Below are 23,154 nucleotides of genomic sequence, written 5' to 3'. Positions count from 1 at the left end.
GGAGGGCACCAGCTCGAGATAGAGCCCTCGGATGTATACTTTCTCACTGGCTTGCCAAACAGAGGTGAGCAACTCAACCTTGCGGGGACCAGGCCGGGTGGCCAATCCCTTGATGATCTCCGCGAGGAGTGGTGCAGACCAGGGACTCGCCATAAAAAGGGCGTGGAGATAAAGCACATCGCTCTGGCGGAACTTAGAGTTATTGCATTTACGGTCACTAGGATTTGTGGCGCGGCCGCCTTGCACATTGCTTCCGGATCCCAAATGCGGATGGCAGTTGACTGTTACCAAGGCACCATCTTCAACTGGTGCGAAGCTGTGTCGGCTCATATGAAGAGCCAACTAACCAAGGCAAAGAACGGACGACTAAAGACTTTTGGATATGGGCCTCTAGTCGTGAGCTTTGCCTTGGAGAGAGTTCCTATGCTGATCCCTCAGCAACTCACTGTTGATGACTTGGGTCCTCGGGAGCCAAAGCTTGTTCGATGGGTTGCGGTGATGGCCCGGCATCCTGACGAGGGTGCTGCAGTGGTTCGATTCTCAGACAGTTACTTCGACTGGCTAGAGGGCCAGCTTTTTGTGATACAAGACTTTCCATATGCCGGAATGGATTTCAGAGGTGATCCGGACATGGTTCTTCCACAGGGAGAACAATGGGATGACAGAGGTACTTTTATTTTCACAAGTTTTCTAATTATGTATTTTTTTATTTTTCATATATATCGTCTCAAAGTAACAGTAAAATTTTAAAAATGCAGATGTTGGACCACAGCGTCCAGCCAATCTCCGGCCTTACGACAGACGACATCCAGCTGCACCGGCACCGGCCTTACAGGATGCGACAGCAGAAGTACTAGCCGATTTGGAGCATGATCTAGAGCGTCTCACGGCAGATATACCTGAGACTACTATGGATGACATTCCAATGAGGCTTCAGCGCTTCGTGGTCGCAGTCCCTGGACCGTTTAGGAGATTTCTGCGCAAGATAGCCCGCGCAGTGGTGTCGTACAGAGAGCACCACCAGTGATTGACTAGTCACTTTTGTAGTCACATGTGACATTTTTGACTTTTTGCACTATCATTTTGCCGATCATAAGGTGTGTTAAACCTATGATCGAAGACGATGTATATATTTTTGGACACACTTCTATCTATATCTATATATCACTATTATCGGCTTATCTTGTTTAACATGTATGATGAAATGTCTTTAAATTTACTTGCATGATTATTATAAATGTCTGTCCAACACTTGAGAAGCAATTGCATCTGCTAATGTATTCAAAGACCTTGGAATATGTTGATATTCAATGTAATCAAATTCACGTTCCAAGAGACGCACTCTCAAAAACAACCTTAATAACACAGGATTTCTAATGGCATAAACTCTATTAAGCTGTAATACAACAAGTTCAGAATCTAACCTCACTATCAAACGTCGAATTCCAAATGAAATAGATTCGGATAATAATTCAACCACTGCACTGTATTCTGCAATGTTATTCGTTGTTTGACCGAGGCTTACCCCATGCATAGAAACTAACTCGTCAGAGGGCGAATAGATAACCCAAGCTGCGGAAGAGATATTCCGTGTACTACGACAAGCACCATCAGCAAATCCAATGTATGTTTGGAGAGGCGTCGACATCTACAATATCAAGAGTAAAACCAAGATGAGCCAAAATAATGACGAAAAACCACACTTGCTAAGCTAAGCACACTGACTAAACTAACACACTTGCTAGCTAGAAAGGAAATCTAACCTATCTAAAAATTTCTCCATCCATCATTTTAAGCATAATACCTCTTTAGGTAAAGTCCATTTCTGGGTTTGCCCAAAGAGTCCCCATCAAAATCAACTAACTCATAAGCCCCTTTTGCTAGCTTTCGCTTTACAATGTAGGGCCCATGCCACATGGGAACGAATTTTCCAGCACCTAGCTTATCGTTAGCTTGATCATATAATAGTACTAGGTCTCCTTCCGAAAAACTTCGAGGGGTTACATTTTTATCGTACTGAGCTTTCATTCGTTTCGCGTGAGTCTCGATAGCTAAAGTAGCGTCACGTCGAGTCTCATCTAATTTAGCTAAGTATAACAACCGTTTCTCCTCTTCGGAAGTAGCTGGAAGTAATTCGACAGCCATTTGAAGTGATGGGATTTCGCACTCAATAGGTAACACAGCTTCTAAGCCATAAACTAGCTGAAAAGGGGTGAAACCTGTTGAATTTTTCACTGAAGTTCGATATGCCCATAGCGCCGAAAATAACATGTTATGCCAATTCGTTCGATGGATACCAATGATCCGTCGAATCATGACGACTAGAACTTTGTTGATTGACTCAACCAAACCGTTGGCTTGCGGATAATAAGGTGTAGAGCTATCGTGGCGCAAACCAAGCTGGCTTGTAAGTTCAGTCATCATGACATTTCGAAAATGGCTTCCATGGTCCGTAATGATTGCTTGTGGGACACCAAACCTAGTTATGATATGATTGAATACGAAAAGTGCAGCTGTCTTGCCGCTTGCGTCGAATGTAGGCATCGCCTCGGCCCACTTAGTAAAATAATCAACCGCAAGGATGATATACGCATGCCCCCCGGCCGAGTGAGGGTTACAAGTAATAAAGTCAATGCCCCATTTGGCGAATGGACCAGCGGCAATTATAGGGTGGAGAGGAGCAGGTGGAGCGCGCATCTTGCGATCAAACACTTGACAGTTGTGGCATTTTCTGACGGCAAGGATACAATCTTTAAACATAGACGGCCAGAAATAGCCAGCGCGCAACACCTTCTGAGCTGTGGCATACCCAGACATATGACCGCCACATGCTCCAGAGTGACAATCATTCAAAACTCTCTCAGCCTCATCGTGAGTTAAACAACGTCGAAAAACTAAGTCTGCCCCCAGGCGATAAAGTGTATCTCCAATAATTCTGTATTGCTGGGATTGAAACCGAATTTTTCGACGGTTTTCCTTGGAAGCTTCAGGCCGAAAGGTTTGGGTTTGGAGATAGATGATTATATCCCCATACCACGGATCTACAGTGCTAATAAGAAACAAAGATTCGTCCGCAATGGACTCCTCTGCCACAGTCTCTGTGTCAGCACTCGGGAAATCACACATCAATTCCGCGAAGACTAAAGATTTCTTAGACTTGGACTTCTCAAACTCCAAGTCGAACTCTTGCAGGATGACGATCCATTTAGAGTACTTGCCCCCTAGCAGTTGTTTTGTCAAGATATAAATCATAGGGTTGCAATCCGAAATAACAGTAGTTTTGCGGAGAAGAATGTAGTGACGAAAACGCTGGACAGCTTGAACGGCTGCCAGGGCCAATTTCTCCACATGCGAATATTTTAACTCAGTTGGATTTAAGGTTCTGCTAAGGTAATATATCACATGCTCTGCCTTGAATTCATCTTCTTGAACTAACACCATTCCAATGGTGGAATGCGAAGCTGCGAGGTATAAGAAGTAGTCCTGGTTGTAGTTGGGAGGATGCAATAACGGTGCATGGGTCAACGCGTGTTTCAGTGCATCAAAAGATTGTTGAGCAATCTCGTCCCAAAAGAATTGTACATTCTGTTTCAACAACCGTGTAAAACCTTTAGTGACCTCGGCGTAGTTAGGGATGAATCGGCGTAAAAAGTTTGCTTTCCCTTGCAAACTTTGGAGTTGGCGCAAACTCGAAGGAGGAGGCAATTGGATGATAGCCTCGACTTTCGAGGGATCGACGCGAATGCCGGTTTTGGAAACAACAAATCCCAGCAATCGACCTGTTTCTATACAGAAAACACACTTGTGGGGATTCAACCGAATTCGATAATGCCTACACCTCATAAAGATTGCTCGTAAATGGACAAGGTGATCAGCTCGGTGTAAAGAATGAGCAGGCAAATCATCGAGATAGGGTTGCACAATGTGCTTGATGTCATGAAATGCATAAGACATGGCCCGTTGAAAAGTAGCACCGGCATTCTTAAGGCCAAAAGGTAATTTGCAATAAGCAAATGTCCCCCATGGACAAATGAATGCCGTTTTTGGTTGATCGGCAGGTAGAATATTGATTTGATTATACCCTGAGAAACCATCCATGAAGGAAAACATCTCACTTCCGGCACAATCATCAATAATTTGATCGATATAAGGCGTAGGATAGTTGTCTTTTGGACAAGCTCGATTGATATCCCTATAATCGATACAGATTCTTATTGTTCCTTGTTTTTTATTGACGGGAACAATATTCGATACCCAATCCGTTAACGGGATCGGATAAATGAAACCTGCTTTCAACAGCTTTTCGACTTCGGCTTTGATTGCAGCTGCTTTTCGAGGGTGAATCTGACGCAACCGTTGCCGAATGGGTTTAGCATCCGGGTAGGTTTTGATTTCATGAACAACAATGGCAGGATCGATTCCTGGCATTTCTTCGTAGGACCAGGCAAACACGTCGCGGAATTCTTGGAATAGGGCCTTGTAAGTTTCAATTTCTTCGTCAGTACATGCGGCACCTATATGAATGTTCTCCTTGATTCCGGGCTTCACTGAAATATCAATGGGAATAGTACGAGAAATATTCCCTAAATTCAGCTCTGAATCAGAATGTTTCGTTGGATCCTGAGCGTCTTTGACATATTCAGCGGTAAAGATAGATGAAAAATCATTTTCAAATGCATCATCCTTAGGTAAAAACGAAGATCTGTGATGGAGATCGTCCCATGGTAGATCATCTACACTTAGGATTTCGCGAAGTTGTTCGTCAGATGACACTTCTTCGGGAAACGTTATCCGTTCTAAGGGTGAGGTGAAAAGTGACTCTTCACTGACCACATTCATTTGGTCGGTTGAATGAAAGTCGGTAAAAGACATAAGAGCTTCATAAGCAATCTCATACGGACTCAACGGCATAACATCACCGAGTGAGTCTAGCTCAGAGTCAGAGGGAACATACCAAGGATCATCATAAATAATGTTTTCTGACGTGATCATATGAATTGTTGCGAACGAAGGGTCTGCATTGAGTGGAGGGAGAGGAAAAGTTCCCAGTAAACCGGAATCCTTAACTAAACCTACACCAATGTCCCTATAAGGGATTGTCGTTTTACCAACATGCTGGATAGTTTCTAAAGAGGTTGGGTCGGATGAAAAGTATGTCAGCTGATCAATAGTCACGATCTTACCGTTATGTGGAAACTTAATGACTCTGAAGACCGATGAAACGACCGCTGTCATAGCATATGACCAACTTCGACCCAAAAGAAGGTTGTAGTCTAGAGGGGCATCAACCACTTCCACATCCAGACTAACGGTTTTACCTTCGACCCCTATAGGCAATTCTTGTAGAATACCAAACGGACGGAACCCACGGCCATCAAAGGCCTTAAGGATGGTGGGGGATTGGTTCAACGAAGGAGAACCAAGCGATCTCCAACATTGAATCGACATAATACACGTAGAAGCTCCCTCATCAATCACAGTCCGATGAATAGGCCTGTTTTTGACTATCACTGGAATTTGGAAAGCCATTTGATGGGGGAGACGCGGTGTACTACTTTCTAGATCAAAGATCATTAGGTTCGGGTCCTGAACATCGACAGCTCCAATAGCCGACAAAAGCAATTTTCGTTGCGCTGGACATGATTGCAGCACTTCGAGTGCCGACATTGCTGAAGGTGAAACAGCTAAGTCTTCAACAATGTTGTAATTCTGGGCTGCTCTCGCATGTGGATTGAAAGCAGACCTTCGAAGTACACCCTTGGCGGGCGGCTTAATCACTAAGTCTGGGTTAGGTTTTTCGATCTGTAGTGGATCGGAACCAGGAGCTGAGGTTGATGGGTTAGAGTGAGAAGATTCTGCTTCTTTACCATCAACAGGAGCCTTACTACCATAATCTTGCGATCGAGTCGCAATCCTGACATGAGACATCATCAAAATGGGTTCTTCACTGGCATTCGAAGAAGAACCTATCATCTTATTTTCCTGCTCGGGGAATGGATTCTTTAACACAGCAGGAGTCGGAGAACCTTTAACTATTTTCACTACCTCGGCCCGATGAGGGCAGTCTCTCGTAAAATGATCTTCTTCACAAATGAGACAAGGATAACGAGGTTTGCGCTTTTCGTCATTGGTTTCCGACTTTTCCGTTTTCTCCTTTGGAGCCTTGTCTGCTTTAGCCTTCTTCTTTCCTTTCTTCTTTCCACCGTTTTTGGATTTGGCCGTAGATGACTCTACAGCGTGAATGTCGGCGGTAAGTTCAGGAGGAGAAGACTCTCCTGTCGGAGAATCAGGCAAAGTGATAATTGGAGTATTGGAGGTCTTGGAAGACTTCTTCTTACTCTTCGTAGTCACGATACCGATCATACCATCAGCGGCATGAGATCCCGAAGGAGCAGCAGCGATTTGGTTTGACTTTGGAAGATCCGGAATTTTCTCGTGTAACGTACCCGACTGAGTGTAAACTAAGTCAAGGTATTGTGCCTGAGCAATGACTTGCTCCTCAGTAACTACGCCGGCCTTAGCTACATCTTCAGTAATTCTTGGTAATAATGATTTTACAAACCATTCAGCTAAAATTTGGTCCGGGATAAAAACTTTCACTAATCTCCTTCGACGTCTCCACTCATGGATGTGATCAGAAATGTACGTGGATGTCGATTGTTTTAGCGAAGTTAATAATTCCGTACCATTATCGTATCTGACTGGTAACTGAAAATGAGTTAAGAATGAAGTAGCTAACTGGCTAAAGTTGTAAAAAGAAGCCCGTGGCAACTCAATGTACCACTTGGCTGCGAGACCAATGAGTGTACGCTGGAAAAGACGTAAGCGGATAGAATCATCTGAGATGGAATTTGATGCACACCAGAGGTGGTAAGTCATCACGTGATTAGACGGATCCTCTCCAGACTTACCTTCGAACTTGGGTATATCGCTGGGCAACTTATTTGGCATTGGCGGCCAGAACGGAAGATATTGAATTGGATCGTTCGTTAGGCGCGTCAAGTCGGGTAAATCTAAAGTCGCAATAAATGGTAACTGCCGGTTAGGATCTCTGAAACTCTGAGTCACAATACCAGCCCCAGGAGGAGGATATCCAGGATAACTAGGAACAGGATTCGCATTGGGGATATTATATCCTCCTGGAAAACCAGGATTAACCGGACCGTACTGGGGTTGTTGAGGTGGTTGATAATTGTACCCAGGATACGGTTGATACTGGTAAACCGGTTGTTGGGCAGCTTGACCAGGTTGATACTGTCCCTGGTACGGAGGTTGAACAAATTGAGGTTGAGTAGTAACAACCGTACTTGTACCAGGTTGACCTGCAGGCATCTGGACTGTGGTTTGAACCGTGGGTCCAGACAACGGTACAGATGTCTGAGGAGCGGTTACAGGGACAGTAGAAACCGGAGCTGCCGATACTCCAGATGTAAGCATGGTAGATGAAGCGGTAGTTGCTGCAGCCGTGTGAGGTGGAGTACTCGGTGCAATTGGCGGCTGAGTAACTACAGAAGTTACAGGGGTCTGAACACTTGACTGGACAGGTTGCGGTTGCTGGGGTGGACCAGGAACTGCAGGTTGTCCTGCTTGAGGTACCGACTGTATACTTGGTTGCGACATCTGTTGACCCTGTGACGGATCCCATGTTAACATTCCAGGGTATTGACTCGTAACAGGTTGAGGATACTGAGATCCATAGCCGTATTGAGGATAGGGTTGATAACTGTAAGGTGTAGTCCCATATGATTGCCCTTGAGGTGGTTGATAACCTTGACCAGGGTATTGACCCGTAGGTTGATAACCTTGAGGTAAATACGAATACTGGGGTTGACCTTGACCTTGAGGTTGGTATCCTTGAGGTTGATACCCTTGGGGTTGATACCCTTGGGGTTGCCATCCTTGAGGTTGCCATCCTTGAGGTTGATACTGATACTGAGGTTGACTTTGGGGTACGTATTGAGGCTGGGGTTGATACCCTTGGGGTTGATACCCTTGAGGTTGCCCCCCAGGCATTAACGAAGGTTGCCCCCCAGGCGGTAATTGGCCACCTTGAGGTTGGTTAATGGGAGTTGAACCTGACATCATATAAACTTCACCTATACTCAATGGTACATTACCACTGTTTCCAACTAATAACCCATGATCAACAGGTTGAGGAGATGCTCCCGCAAAGGTACCAGAAAGTGACTGATACCCAGTAGGAACAGAAGGACCGCCATGTAAAAATGATTCAGGACTTTGCGAAAACACAGACGACTGACCAGACATATTTACAGGAGAATGAATTCCTCTAGGTGGAACCGGAGTACGAGGTGTAGAAAAACCTACTGAGTTGTCTAAAAAATTGGTTAATGCAAGGTACCAAGACTCACTTCTAGGAGGACTGTAAAAGATGGATTCACGCTCCCTTAGATCAAGGGTAATTAGATCTTCAGAATCAGAAACGCCTATTTCTTCCTCTGGAACAAGTTCTTCTATAGCAATTAATCCAACAGGAAGATTTTCGGTGATAATTCTTTCTATTCTTGGTGAATCAGGAACACTAGGAGTTGGAGTAACAGGTTCTGAAATTTCAGGTTCTTCGCCTGTTTCACTGGCAGATGAAAAACTACCAGCAAGCTCGGAAACTGTAACAGCTTCGGGATTGTAACCTGTTTCTAATCTTTGGTAATCTGGATGGACTACCAAAGAAGATTCTCCTTCTTCAGGTGAACCTACTCTACTGCCACTAGGAGTTACAAGGACCTTTAAACCCTCTAAATAACTGGGGTCGTCTCGAGGAGGTGAACCCCTAAGTTCACGGGATCTTCTCAACAATTCGGCCACAGATACAACTTCAGGAGACTGGCCCGCAATCGACGGGACCTTCTCGGTAATTCCGCCACAATTAAAGATTTTAACTACAACACACGAAAACAAAGTAAAAAATTTCAAATCAAACCACCTAAAGTCTTCTAAAGAACCAATCAAATTTGAAGCACACGCCTAAATAATCTAGAGCGTCAAACCACACACAAACAGTAGTCTTCCGGACCAAAAGCGCTAGTTGGTGATTAGGCCCAACCTCGCAGGATTCAGTACAGAAATAGTGGGTGGAACAGTTACCCCGGCAACCTGCTTAATGAATAGACTGGACCAAGTTCCTCCACTTTAACCGTCTCGAAGTGAAGCGAACCCCCCAGAAAATCCAAGTGAGTATAACCGACGTCTGCTCCAGGTACAGTGGGACCTTCCCTCCACCGTCACCTTGGGTAGAATCCTAGATATTATGGCCACTAAGGTTACCAATCACAACAATTACACCTGGGGGAACAGTCTAAACTCCGACAGCACGCAAGGGCAGAGTAGCAAGCTCCAATCCCCTTACCGGCTCCTTGACAACAATCCAAGGTTTACCGATAAGTGACCCCTGGCTCCTCGACAATGGTTAATCCGAGGTTTACCGTTTGTAATACGTACTGCCTGGCGTCGTTCCCAACGAGGGAGGAATGATCCCCTCACTGGTTCGGACACGAGCTCGTGTTTCTCCTTTAAGAGGAGCTTTCCCAGAATGTAACTGAAACAATTGGATTTGTTCTACTCAAGATAGACTATCTGTTTGGTTTTGTAGTCTTGGAGAGTTAAGTACTCACCTACTCCAAGACCCTAGCCTAAGCTATGTTGGTGCTTCAGAGCCCTAGAAAAATAAAGATTACTAGATTGATTTTAATTTAAGCGTTACTTTTAAGGTTGTTTCTTAAGTCAAAAGGTGATGGAAGTGAAACTAGTGGTGTGTTGACTCGACTCGAAACCACTACAAAATGCACCTAAAATGATTTATCCACTACTTTACTTTTTCGATGAATTGCTTAACTAAAAAGTTGAGAGAATGCAATCCTTATAAAAGCAACTTCTTAATTGAAGACAATCAAAGAAACAATTCGTTTTTCTTTTCCAAGCATAAAAACATAACTTCTCTTTACATGCACGAAAAAACTCTTTTCTTCTTTTGAAAACAAAAAGCTACTTGAAACAAGACTTTTAAGAAGATGTTTTTGTATTTTTCTTTTAATAAAGCAAATAAATCTAATATAACCAAAAATCAATCTTAACAACTCTTAAAATCTATGAAAATGCACTCATAAGCAAACTAAAGGCAAATTTACTCTAAGCAATCTTAACGAGGCCAAAACTAACAATGATTATTTCTAAGGTGTTTTACTTGATCACAATCAAATCAAGGACTAGCTTATTGCAGAACCAAAAACTAGTCAAAACAAAATTCTAATCTTTTTGTCCTTTTTGAAAATGGAAATCAATACTTTAAAAACAAGCAATTCGAAATTTGACCCAAAACAACTCAAATGACAAGTTGCTCAAACAAGGAGACTTTACGGCAGGCTCAACTTCTAAGAAGGTTGACTAACCAGAGATATCTAAGGCTGGACAACTTTCTAAGCTCAAAGTCACTACAAAGCCTTCCAAAAATCAAACCCTAGGTCTAAACTTCGTTGAAAACCACTAAAACACTCAAAGCTCACAAAACGAGTTCAGGTGAGAATTCTTGACAGGGTACTAAAGGATCTGGGCAGAAAACACTAAGAAAAAACAAAATCTAAAAGTAATTTAAGGCAAAAATGGAATTTTCTTAACTTTTACAGGAAGACGCAGGCCAGCAGTTGTCACAGGTGCGGCCCCGCACTGTGCAGTCGACAACAGCGCGTCCAAGGACGCACTGTGCAGCACACAGAGACTGCGTCTTTCTGGAAAAAGGAAGAAAAACTAAAGCCAACTAAAGCTACAGCTAAGCCACCCAAATACTAATTCTCACAGTCAAAAACCAGAAAATAAAAATGATTTTCTCAAAGCAAAGTTCATATAAAGGAAAAGACTCTCTCATTAATGGATTCCCCAGCGGAGTCGCCAATTTGTCACACGGAATCTGTCAAGGGTGCGGACACGACTGACCTTCCTAGAAGTCTAAGACATTCTAATGACAAACAAGACAAAATGGAGTGATCTTTCTCTAAATACACCTTTTACAACATGAAAACTACAAGTGTTTAGGCTTACCTTATTCCAAAACGCTGTTGTTGAAGTCCGTTCTTGACGATCCGGATGAGCTCCTCCTTCAAGTCAATTCCTGCAACCACAAACAATCAAACAATTACCAAGCACTTGCATTTCATATAATAAAACATATATTCAACATGCAGACCAAGGAACACATGAAATAACTCATTAACACAAGCTATTGAGAAAAATAAACCAGTTTGTATTAATAACGAAACAAAGAAACTCTTACAACCTGGCCTTGGTGTTGTGCAAGTTCCTCCCAGGGTCCATCAAGGGTTTTCCTCTACTTTGACAAAGCTCACCCTCTCCCAAGTAGAATCAAGTGAAGACAATCTCTCCTCACAAAGGCTCTAATGGAAGACCTAAATCCTGCAGCATTTACCCAAAGAAAATGTATAGCTCCAACCTCCTCTCCTTCTGGCTCAATGCCTTCATTTATAGTGCTGTAAAGAGGTTATTCAGGTCCACTATCAATGGGATCATCCCCCTCTATGGGTGGGATAGCTCCCTTATTGATGGGATAAGTTCCCCCTTAATAGAGATACATGAACCAACTGGAGGCGCATCCATTTCATCAAACCGACCTCTAGAATGTTCTAGAAGTAACCACAAGTAACTTTTTCAAGATAAAACTCGCGCATTTTGCCTTTTACAGAGGGACGCACCTGTCCTTTAACATACAGAGCGTCCATGGACGCAGATTTTGTGAACATGGTCAGCGTCCCCGCAGGTAAGGCTAGAGAGAACCTGCGACCCCAGAGATAAACATGATTTTTACAAGACTTTCTCTCTTCTTTGAGTTTGAGATGGATAACAGAGGCATGAGACTTGCCTAAGAGGGTAGCATGACTTGTTGATTGGAGCCATACTAACTGTAAGTAGTCAAGGTGACATTTTTTAGTGTAACAATGACCTATCACAAGAAGTGTTGAAAGTAGAGTCCCATGTGTTAGGACTCCATTCTAGTTTAGATGATTTGAGTAAAAAATATTCTGAGCATTTTGATAAGTTAAAATATGTAAATATAAAGTTAGATAAAATTATGGAATTAGTAGTAGATTTAAAGTTGAGTTTGGAGAAATAAAATCCCAAGTTAGAAGAAGCAATTACTGTAGTAGAAGTTTATATCCAAACATTCTATCTAGAAGAAAAGAACATTTAAAATAAAAATCCTCCACTATTTATAAAGTAGTTCTATGTACATAATCCCAAAAAATTTCAATTTCAAAATGTTATTTCATTTGCTAGAGAAAAATGGGCTCTATTTCAATCAAAAATCCTAGTGTTTGATTTGCCACCACAGAACAAACCATAAATAAAAATGGTAAAATAAGAGGGAGAAGGATCCAAAAAAAGATCCAGGAGTGCATATGGTGATAGACCAAGCCAACCTTTTGAATCTGCATGGGAAAATTGGTGGTTCTACTATAAAAACTCCATATTATCCTTCAAACACTGATGAGTTCCCTACTCTTAGTCGAGCTAACATAGATCAATATTCAATGACAATTCTAAACTGCAAATCCAAAAATGAAATCTTCATGGAAATCCATACTTGGAGTGCGTAGGAAAGCACTCAAAATTCCATTCATAGAAACAAAGTCTCATGGTCATAATTAGCTTTAAGGATAACATGGGGTTTCCAAGGTAACTTATAAATATGGTGGTCTAGAATGCATGAATCTCACATGCTCAATATTATGAATATTGATAAGCTAGTCGTTGAATTTTCCAAGGAAGTTGTCGACAAGTTTTATGGAGAAATTAAGGTTGATTTCCATCATTATGCAGATATTTTCATGAGTGAAAGAATTTGTGGTATTAAATAACTTCCCAAGTTCTTCTGCACAATGTAGAATCTTGTTTATAAGGCAAGAGACCCATATAATACAACTTATTTGAGAAAATATTGGTCTACAATTCCTGACAGAATCCCAGATCTTGTCAGGGCTAGATTTGAATATGAAAATATAGATATTGAAAACCTTTCTCTTGCAAGAGTCCATGAACAAATTGTATTTACTCTACAGAAAGAATGCCTTGAAAGATGACAACCAAATTAGTAAAGAAACAACTAATTTTAAATGCAACTATTTGTGATATCTATGTCAAAGCCTATCATTTTGGCTGCAAAAGAAAAAGGAAGAACTCTAGGAAAGGATAATGTGGAAGTGATTGCCAATGTAAAAAATTCACGAAAAAAATCTAACCCAGAAGATTTTACCCTAGGAGACTAAGATTTCAGAGACCAAGAAAAGGATATTTCAAGAGAAGACAAAAAGGAACCCAAAGAGCGCAATCAAGAACTTGTTTCATTTGCAATAAGCCAAGCCATTGAGCAAGCAAATTTACCTTGAAGGGTAAAACGTGTTTCCATAATAAATTGTTTGACATTTTTTCTAATATTTAGATCCAATTGAATGGAAGCAAGTAGATCGGCCCCCACAAAATGAAGAATATTTTTTAGTCAAGGATTTAGACGAGTTAAACCCTCCATCTCCACATCCTGAAGACTCATCTTGCTCTAAATCCACCTCAGACGTTGACTTCATTTCCGATATCAAGATGTTTCATTTGGAAAATCCCGTGGACCTCTGCTCTAAAATTTCATCTATACAATCTTGTATTTCTTCCCTCACACCAGGAGATTTCACATCTGACATCGTCTCATAGAACGCCTCTTAACCCTCTAGCATCAAATTTCAAGAATCACGTAGTTAAGTATGGTGAAACTTGGTGCCTATTATCCAAGTGACACACCTAGCACATCTGCATAGATTTCCATTACACCCTCATCTAACATTCCACCAAAGAAGTTGTTTCCCTACAAATATACTATAAGAAGAGAAGAAGTAAGATTTCTTCATCAAAGAAAATTCTATGGTTTTAAGAAAGCTACTCCCATCATTGAGAATCTCTCAGACGAAGAAGAAAAAGTAGCCTAGGTTAGTAAAATGCAAGGAGAAATATTGCATCTAGAAACCACCATTAAAGAAAAACGAGGTATGGTTAAAGAAATTCTAACTAGTATGAGAGTTGACCAAAAGGAATTGGCCTAAAAACATAAACAACTTGCAGAACTAAGAGATTCAATGATGATAGAGGAATTTGAAGATGTGCTAAAAGAATAAGAAGATCATAACTGGAAGTAGCAAGCATTACAATGCATATCAGAAGATCACAACCCAAAACTAGGTACATCTACTCTCCATATGAAGGGATTTGAAGATAGGATTGTCATTAGAATAGATGTCAAGATTAGTGGTTATAAACAATATTCTATGGATGCAAAACTAGACATAGGAGCTATGAATTCCTTTGCAAAACATAGTGTCATTCCTTAATATTATTGGCAACCCACAAAATTCTAGTTCAGAGATGTAAATAAGACGTTAATGACTATCAGAGCTATGGCTCTTGATTTCCTGATTATTCTTAATGGAATTCCTATTTATGTAAATTTGTACAGTTTTGATACAAGCAGTGATATTTTGTTGGGACAAGATTTTGTAAGGAGACACATTCCTCTTGTTGTAGAAGAAAACCATATTTTCCTCAACATCCAAGGAAGAATTGTAAAAATTCCTAGCAAGTCCAACTATGTAAATATAATTGTAGACCCTATCCCATATATAGTTTAATTTTGTCTTGAAAAGCTAGAAAATATAATTAGAAATGCTGAAATTCAAGGGCCAGAATACATCTGAGAAATAAAAGAGAAAATTGAAGTAGAATGTACAACAAATGCACCAAATTCATTTTGGCAAAGGGTGCAATACTTTATGGATATTCCCTACAAATAAAATTACTCTGGAACACCTCAGAAATCATCAGCAAACTATATGTCCCCATAAGAGCTTGAACTTTGTAAAAAAGTGATTGTTGAACTATTAGAAATAAATTTGATCGAACCAAGAAGAAGCCCTTGGGCTTGCCCAACATTCTATGTCAATAAACATTCAGAACAAAAGAGAGGTAAACCTTGGATGGTGATCAACTATGGAGCATTAAATGATGCTTTGTTTCCTATCAGGTATCCTCTGCCATCTAAAGGAGATTTATTTCATAAAATCAATAATAATAGCGTGTTTAGAAAAATTTACCTTGAGAGCAGATTCTGGTAGATAGGGATCAAACCATCTGACAGATGCAAGAAAAGTTTTGTATTACCACACAGATAGTTCCAATGTTTAGTAATTTTGTTTGGATTGAAGAATGAACCCTTTGAGTTCTAGAAAAAAATGGAAGATATTTTTGGAGATTTGAAATTTTATATTGTTTATATTGATGACTTACTAATCTATTCTTTTGATTTAAAAGAACATAGAAAGCACTTGGAGATAGTTCACCACATTATTTTTAAGCTCGGTCTAGTCCTCAGCAAGCCTAATCTTGAGTCTGCAAAAAATAGGATTCAATATTTAGGACTAATCTTATTCCAAGGAAAATTTGAATTGCAAGAACATGTGTTGAAAGCTTTAACAAAATTTCCACGTGCAATTTACAACCGCAGACAATTATAGAGGCTCTTGGGAAGCCTCAATTACATTCGACAGTTTAATGAAAATCAAGCTAAAGATGTCGAGGTCCTACAAAAGAGGCTCAGAGGAATAGAATGGACCCCATCTATGAGGACTGTAGTTCAAATTATTAAACAAAAGGTCCAAAAATTTTCAAGTCTGGTTCTTCCAAGACATGAATTTCCTTATATTTTAGAAACACTTGCATCTAATGAAGTATGGGAAAGAGTTTTGATGTAAAATAATGAAAAAAGGGAAGAAGTTTTCTCATATGAATCACGATGTTTTAATGACACTGAACTCAAGTATCCATCTTCTCATAAATAAATCCTTGCTGTAGAAAATGGAATCAAAAGATTCAGGGTGTTCTTGAAGCCAATAATATTCATTGTAAGAATATACCTGAAACATATGGCTGGAATTCTTAGAAATAAAATATTTTTAGAATAAGGAAACAATAGGATACTAAGATGGAGCCTATGGTTGGATAGATTCAACTTTGAGGTTGAATATAAAAAGGGAAAATAGAATTGTTTAGAAGATTTTCTTACAAGAGAAGCAACTACGAAAGAAATTAAGATGTTAAATTGTTCATCAACTTCAACTTCATCCACACATCCCCCTGCTCCAGAGGGTTTTTAGTGGGTTTTAATATGTAAATATTGTCATATGTCATTTTGCTTTCAATGTCTCATAGATAGGGTCAAGGAGATTGCTACATATGAATACATTATTGAACAATGGGTTAATAGTATCCATAGTAATATTATGTAATTTATAGAGTTGCCCAAAAATTTTCAAGGGGCCATTAGATTTACACCTCTTACATGACAAATATATATTTGTCTGTATGATCCATGGCTGAGCTATGAATAATATTGTAATATCATGATGTACACAAAATATTCCAAGAGAGTTTGGTTGATGTTCAAATGTATATCTATGTGTAACCCCTACAATCACTGGTCACCTTGGTTCAAAATACTGCTACATGATTGGTGCCTGAGGGAAGGAATATTCTGGACCATCAGAAAAAAATGAATTTATTGATTATCTCCAAGAAGATATTAGAATAACAGCACAATTCGAGGCATGTTTTTGCTTCCAAATAGAAGATTTGTTCAACACAGTTAAAGTACATACTATTCAGCTGCCAGGGAAACCCATCTATAAGGAAATATCTCAATTATTTGGATCGATTTGTAATGTTTTATATGAGAGGGTACCTAGTATGTATGGATCTCCTTTCTTTCTGTGCTATAATATCATGCCACCTCATGAAGAATCCCATTTTTTACCAAACTCACAACATTTATACTACTCAAGTGATAATGATAATTATGGATATCCAAGCGATTGATAGAATGTTTGTAAGGAAGCATGGTGGGTTGTATTTCATGTCTAGTCACTTGATAGGGAGTGTGACCAGTACCATGGGATTCTAATAAAATATCCACTGTGTAAATCTTACGAGATATTTTGAGGAAAACTTAAATGACTAAGTGGAGGGATCTGTCCTCCAAAGTAAAATCTTAGGTTAACTTTCCGAATGAATATCTGAAACTTGGAGCGCTTCTCCCACTTTTGGTGGGACTTAACCCACATTTCAGAGAATCTATGAAAAAATTCAGATTTGATATCTATAGTTTGTACAATTTATGTAGATAGGTCATATTTCGAGAAGATGCTTGAAGCTCTCCTAAAATCCTCTAAATAAGGAAAATATATTGCCATTTGGCCATTTGAGTTTGTGTTTTTGAGCTCTCTCTCTCTCTCTAAAGCTCTATGTCATTCTATCTTTAGGTCGAGTTCGACAAGCCTACGCATGTTCACTTTGATGCATATGTGAACCTAAAGTGGCAGGACTCCCAGGAAGTATTGAGCCTGAGACTTTGCTAAGGTTGATCTATGCCTCTAACCACAGTTAGCACTATCATCCTAGTCTTGTTTTGTGTAGAGTTTCATTGGAATTTCAATCCAATGATATGTACAACAATATTGGTATCTTAGTCCCATGATATATATGGCAGTATTGGTATGTGATTTCAGTGATATTCACACTAGTCTTGGACCTTAGTTCAATTATTTTGTATGGACTTCTTAGTTCATTCATAAATGGCAGCCTTGCAGCTTAGAGTAGTAGTAGTATTTGTAACCACCCTTTCCCACATTTACCCAAATTCACAAGCACACCAGGTTAAACATGAGACACGTGTCACTATTACCTGACTCGACCTCCCAATTCTAGTTAAGGAAGTGGGGCCTACAAAATGACCACAAAATTAAATTCTAAAGGGACTATAGATCACCCAAGAGTTAAATAAACATCCCAAGTGGTTAATACCTGAGTTGGAACCTTGATTCACTAACCTAGACCTATAACCTCATGCTTGACACTATCTACATGTGGTTGTGAGCCTCCATCCTCACTCACAAGCCTTGCTCCATGCACTTATAACCCTAGATCTCCAGTTTTATGCCTGTAGTCTCAGGATCTGAGCTAATTTTCTAGACTTGTCTCTAGATCACTGCCAAGAACTTCCTATAAATTTCTAGAATAACATCCCTCACAACGACAATGCTAATAATGCAAACTTGAAGGCAGAACTTGATCTAGAATACCTAGAACACACTAGAAATTTTGTCAAACATATATGCATATATGATCATAAGAGTTTGAGATTCATCTAAGGATCACCAAGAAGGATCTATACACTCTCCACATAGTTGCACCAACACTTATTAGTCCATATATTCGTCAACCATTGTATAACTAAAAAAACATGACATGAGCATAGATAATGTACATCGTGTAACCAACATAGAAACCATGGAAACTAAGCCATGACATCACCAACATAATGAATACAAGTATACATGAATCAGAGTAGAAAAATAACTCAAATTAATATATTAAAATACTAACCAAGTTAGGATCTTCGACGTACCACCTGATCATAGATTGGGCTAAACCAAATATTTCTTTCAGCCAATCACCCCCATGTCATATTCCAAGCATGAATCCTGGATCTCATGGAATAAACCAAAACAAACCAAACTAGGGCTTTTAGAGGCCAAACCACCTCAACCCTCTACCACAGTGTTTCCACCACTACAGTCAAACTTCACTAACATCAACCAAATCACCCTCTACCTAAGTTTTCTAGTGCTTCAGGAACTAGTAACTTAACCCGCAACCTTTCAAGGCTCCATAGAATTTTTCCATCCCAGCTCTAGGGACTAGTAACTCAACCCACCAAGCACTTTAGAGAATTTGTAAGAACCTAGGCTCTATGACTAGTAATTCAACCCAAGTTTTTCCTGGCCTTCCAGAGCGTTTGTTCCAACCCACAACCACAAGGAACATGAGCACCAATTACAAAAACAATCAAGTGGAAAAACCCACAACAACTTGGCTATCTAGGAAATGGCAAGGCAATTCTAAAACTAATGTCAATCTAAGAAAATCTCCATGTCAATGACAACACATAACCAAAAAATCACATGCAGCATCTAGAAATCAACATGGAAATCACACATGCAACCTGTTACCTAAAAATAAATATAGTTGTAGTTGTTGATCCAACCATTCCCTTGTGATTTCATGCTTTCCTTTACCTTCTTTCTCCAAATCCAAGTGAATATTAGAGTTATCCAAGCATGATCCATGAATGCTCTAAGTGTGCAAGAGTATGAGAGAATAAGAGAATGAGTGGGAGCTTCAAAACTAAACTGAAAAAAGATGTGAATTGATCCTTAGAGGCCTTTTTATCATTGAGGCCTCTAACTTCTTCATTTTCCTTCATTTTTCCCTAATTTCCCTCTCATGCAAATTTATGTCTCTTCACCTTCCTTTTCTCTTATTATCCTTTATTTCATAAGTAAAATGGAAATTATTACCACTTTCCCTTTGCCAATTCCTTTGCCAATTTCCATAGCCATCAATTAATCACAAGTGATACCCATCATTATGTTTTTATCCAACATTCAACTTGGAATACATATCACATGAACTTGGTCTTATTTTATTTAGATAAAAAACCAAACAGGGGTTGTTACAAGTCCTCCCCTCCTTAGGGGAACACTACCCTTGGTGTTATATGATACATATGACTAACAAATCACTAAAAAACAAAACATAATTCCCATGGAGCTTTATAACATAGCTCAATGCAGTATTTACAATAACATACTGCTGAAAAATAAAACAAACATACAACTTATTGGATCTTTATAACATATCTCATTGTGGAATTTACAACAACATCCATTTACATATAGATACACCAAAAAGTCATTCACATGAGTGTCACACGGAATCAGTCAAAAGTGCGGACACAACCGACCTTCCTAGAAGTCTAAGACATTCTAATGACAAACATAACAAAATGGAGCTATCCTTCTCTAAACATGCATTATGATATGAGAAATCAAGTGTTTCGTTCTTACCTTTGTCCAAACGCTGTTGTAGAAGTCCAAGCTTTGTTGATCTGGATGAGCTCCTCCTTTTCTCCAAAACCTGCAATCACCAACAGTCAAACAATTAAATAGCACCTGATTATAACATAAAACAAAGCATATTCAACATATAGACCAAGGAGTACATGAAATAACCCATAAACAACAAGTTATTGAGAAGAATGGACCAATTTGCATTAAAGGTAATCAAAAAGAACCATTACAACCTGAGCCTTGGTGTTGTGCAAGCTCCTTCCAGGGTCCACAAGAGTCTTCCTCTACTTTGACAAAGCTCACCCACTTCCAAATAGAACAAGCAAAGATGGCAATCTCTCCTCACAAGCTTCTAAATGGGAGTCCTAATTCCTACAGCATTTACCCTTAGAAAATGTATAGTTTCAACCTCTCCTCCTTCTGGCCCAATGCCTGTATTTATAGTACTCAAGAGGAGGTTAATCAGGTCCACCATCAATGGGATAGTCCCCTCTTTGGATGGGATCACTCCCTTATTGATGGGATAAGTTCCTCTTTGATAGGAGTGCATGAACCATCTGGAGGCGCCCAATACACGTCGAACAACCTTCTAGAATGCTCTAGAAATGACCACAAGTAACTTTTTAAAGATGAAACTTGCGCATTCTAACTTTTACAGGGGGACGCACCTGTCCCTTTACATACAGAGCGTCTTTGGACGCAGCTTTTATGAACATTGGGAGCGTCCCCGCAGGTAAGTTTGAGAGAACCTGCGTCCCTAGAGATAAATACATTTATACAAGACTTTCTCTCTTTTTTGGAGTTTGACATGGAGAGCAGAGGCATAAGACTTGCCTAAGAGGGTAGCATGACTGTTGATTGAGCCATACTAACTGTAAATAGTCATGGTGACATTTTTTAGTGTAACAGATTGCCCCCTAAAGTGCGAAGCCTGGAATAGATTAGGGTTTGTAATATCTAGGAAGGGTGAAGTGCTTTATCATTTCAAGGATTATCCCGTGGAGAGCCTGGTCAAAACCTGCAATTTTCAACACAAAATACATGTATAAGATTATATCATCACTGAGGTAGGCATTCCCATACTCAGATCAAAACTTTAACTAACAGACTAACTACTCTGATACAGGAATGATCTTGCAGTACATCACAATCATAGACTTTTGTAGACACAGTATGGATGCAGCCATCTGTTTATGATTAGTCTACTTAGATAATGAATACAAAACTCCTCGCAGCCTGGATGGTGGAAACTAGATCCAGGGTCTTCATCTCTACTTCCCGAATTGGTACGATTCTAGCCATGCGAATAAATGAGTTGATGTCGAACATGGTAGAAACCACTTGATTACCAGTCAATGATGTAAACTGTTAACAAGCATGAGAGAGACCACCAGTAATGTCAATGGTTCTCAAAGTACCCAGTACAATCCATGAGATGTGAATGAATGAGTTGATGTCGAACATTTCACGGAATCCTTCGATTGAAAGTCAATGATGTAAACTGACATCAAAGGCGAGAAACCTGCCATTGATGCATGCAGACTTCAAGGTACTGACGATTTCTAAGTCATCTCTCTAGATAATGTGCTGATGTCGATAGAAAGCGACCCGTTGCAAGCAAGCCCGCAACACGAAATCATTGTTCAAGTTGAAGAAATGTTGCTGTAAGGACTGACTCAGGGATGGTCAAATGGATGACAAGTATTTTGCAGATGAAAGTTTTGCTTGCAGACCTCTTGAACACATAACGACACGACAGATGGCTTGGTGACAAATAACTCAAAGTTAATCCCCGGAACCCGGTTAAAGACTTTCAAAGTGGTTTGATCAACTGTGAGGTAAAAGATTTCCCAACCCAGGTGAATGAAAAGTGTCGTGTTCAAGAGTGGTAATAAAGTTTCTTCTGAGACAAAAGGTAACAAACAGGTTCATTCTTCTCTCTTTTCCCCCACCATTTCTGGCAAGTACCTCTTTATTTTTAACAAGCTTGAGGAGGATAACATGTGCTTGATTATAAGCTCATCCTTCGGATGAGTCCAACCTAGTTTTGATTCGAACCCTAGGAAGGAGTGGTTCGTTCCTGTTTGTAATTGAACAGGTCCTTTACTGTGAAATGTTTAACGAGCCCAGTATAGGAGAAACTCGGTGTTTTTCAATTTTAGAGAGTCTGAAAAACTTAAGAAGACTCCAAGTTGAACTTTTTCGTAGATTTGTGTCCCTCAAGCCCGAAAAAGTATAAAATAATACCTGGGGGAACCGCTTGATCTTGCGACCAAGGAGTACTTTCATAATTAGTGCCACTGACCTGAAAAGTAAAAAGCGATCAAGGACACGTCGTTTTATTTCCGTATCGAGTTTGAAACGACAAAAACCCGGCAATCTTTTCCTATTTTTTACGGTCAGAAAAGAGCTATAAGGGGACCGTCTTTTAATTCCGTTTTAACGAGTGTAAAAGAAACGCTCGGCAATCTTTTCATATTTTAGGAGTCAGAAAAGGGCTTAAAAGATGACTTTGATATTTTGTTTGTGAAAAAATGACAATTTCTCTCTAAGTCCCTTTGTCCTGCACAAAAGCGACACATTACTCATACCTGTTTAAGATAGGCAAAAATACATCGAAAAACATCTTTCCATGGTGAAAAATGAACAAATTCATCCAAAAAACCTATAAAAAGACTTTTTACCATGTCATTTTTACCGTTTGACTGTTGAGGTTGAAAAAGGAGCTTTTGACAAGAAACTTCCCGTGGTCGCTGCGGAAAATCCGACCGTCAGAATCGAACGCCGTCTCTTCCAGGTATTTTACAACATCCTACTCTTCATTTCTATCCAATTAAAATTGTTTTTTAGGTTTTAGTTTTGTTTTTTGGGAGGGTTTAGGTTTCAAAATGCGCTCCTCGGTGGACGCAGGTGCCCTTCGGGTGACCTGCGTCCCCCGACTTTTTCCTATACAGGAAAATGGTCGGGGGACGCAGCCCACCTTCAGGCCAGCTGCGTCCCGACGCCCTGTGTTACAAACGCGGGGTGCGTCCTCCGTGGAACGCGGAAATTGAAACCCCAATCCTCACAAATAACCATTCAAATTTCCCCAAATTAATTCTAATCATCATTTCTTGGTGTGTAGGGC

This window comes from Pinus tabuliformis, chromosome J (genome assembly GCF_031772625.1).
Source record: "Pinus tabuliformis cultivar Carrire ecotype Pingquan chromosome J, CPIR1, whole genome shotgun sequence".
NCBI lineage: Eukaryota > Viridiplantae > Streptophyta > Pinopsida > Pinales > Pinaceae > Pinus > Pinus tabuliformis.
This window is presented reverse-complemented; position numbering follows the sequence as displayed.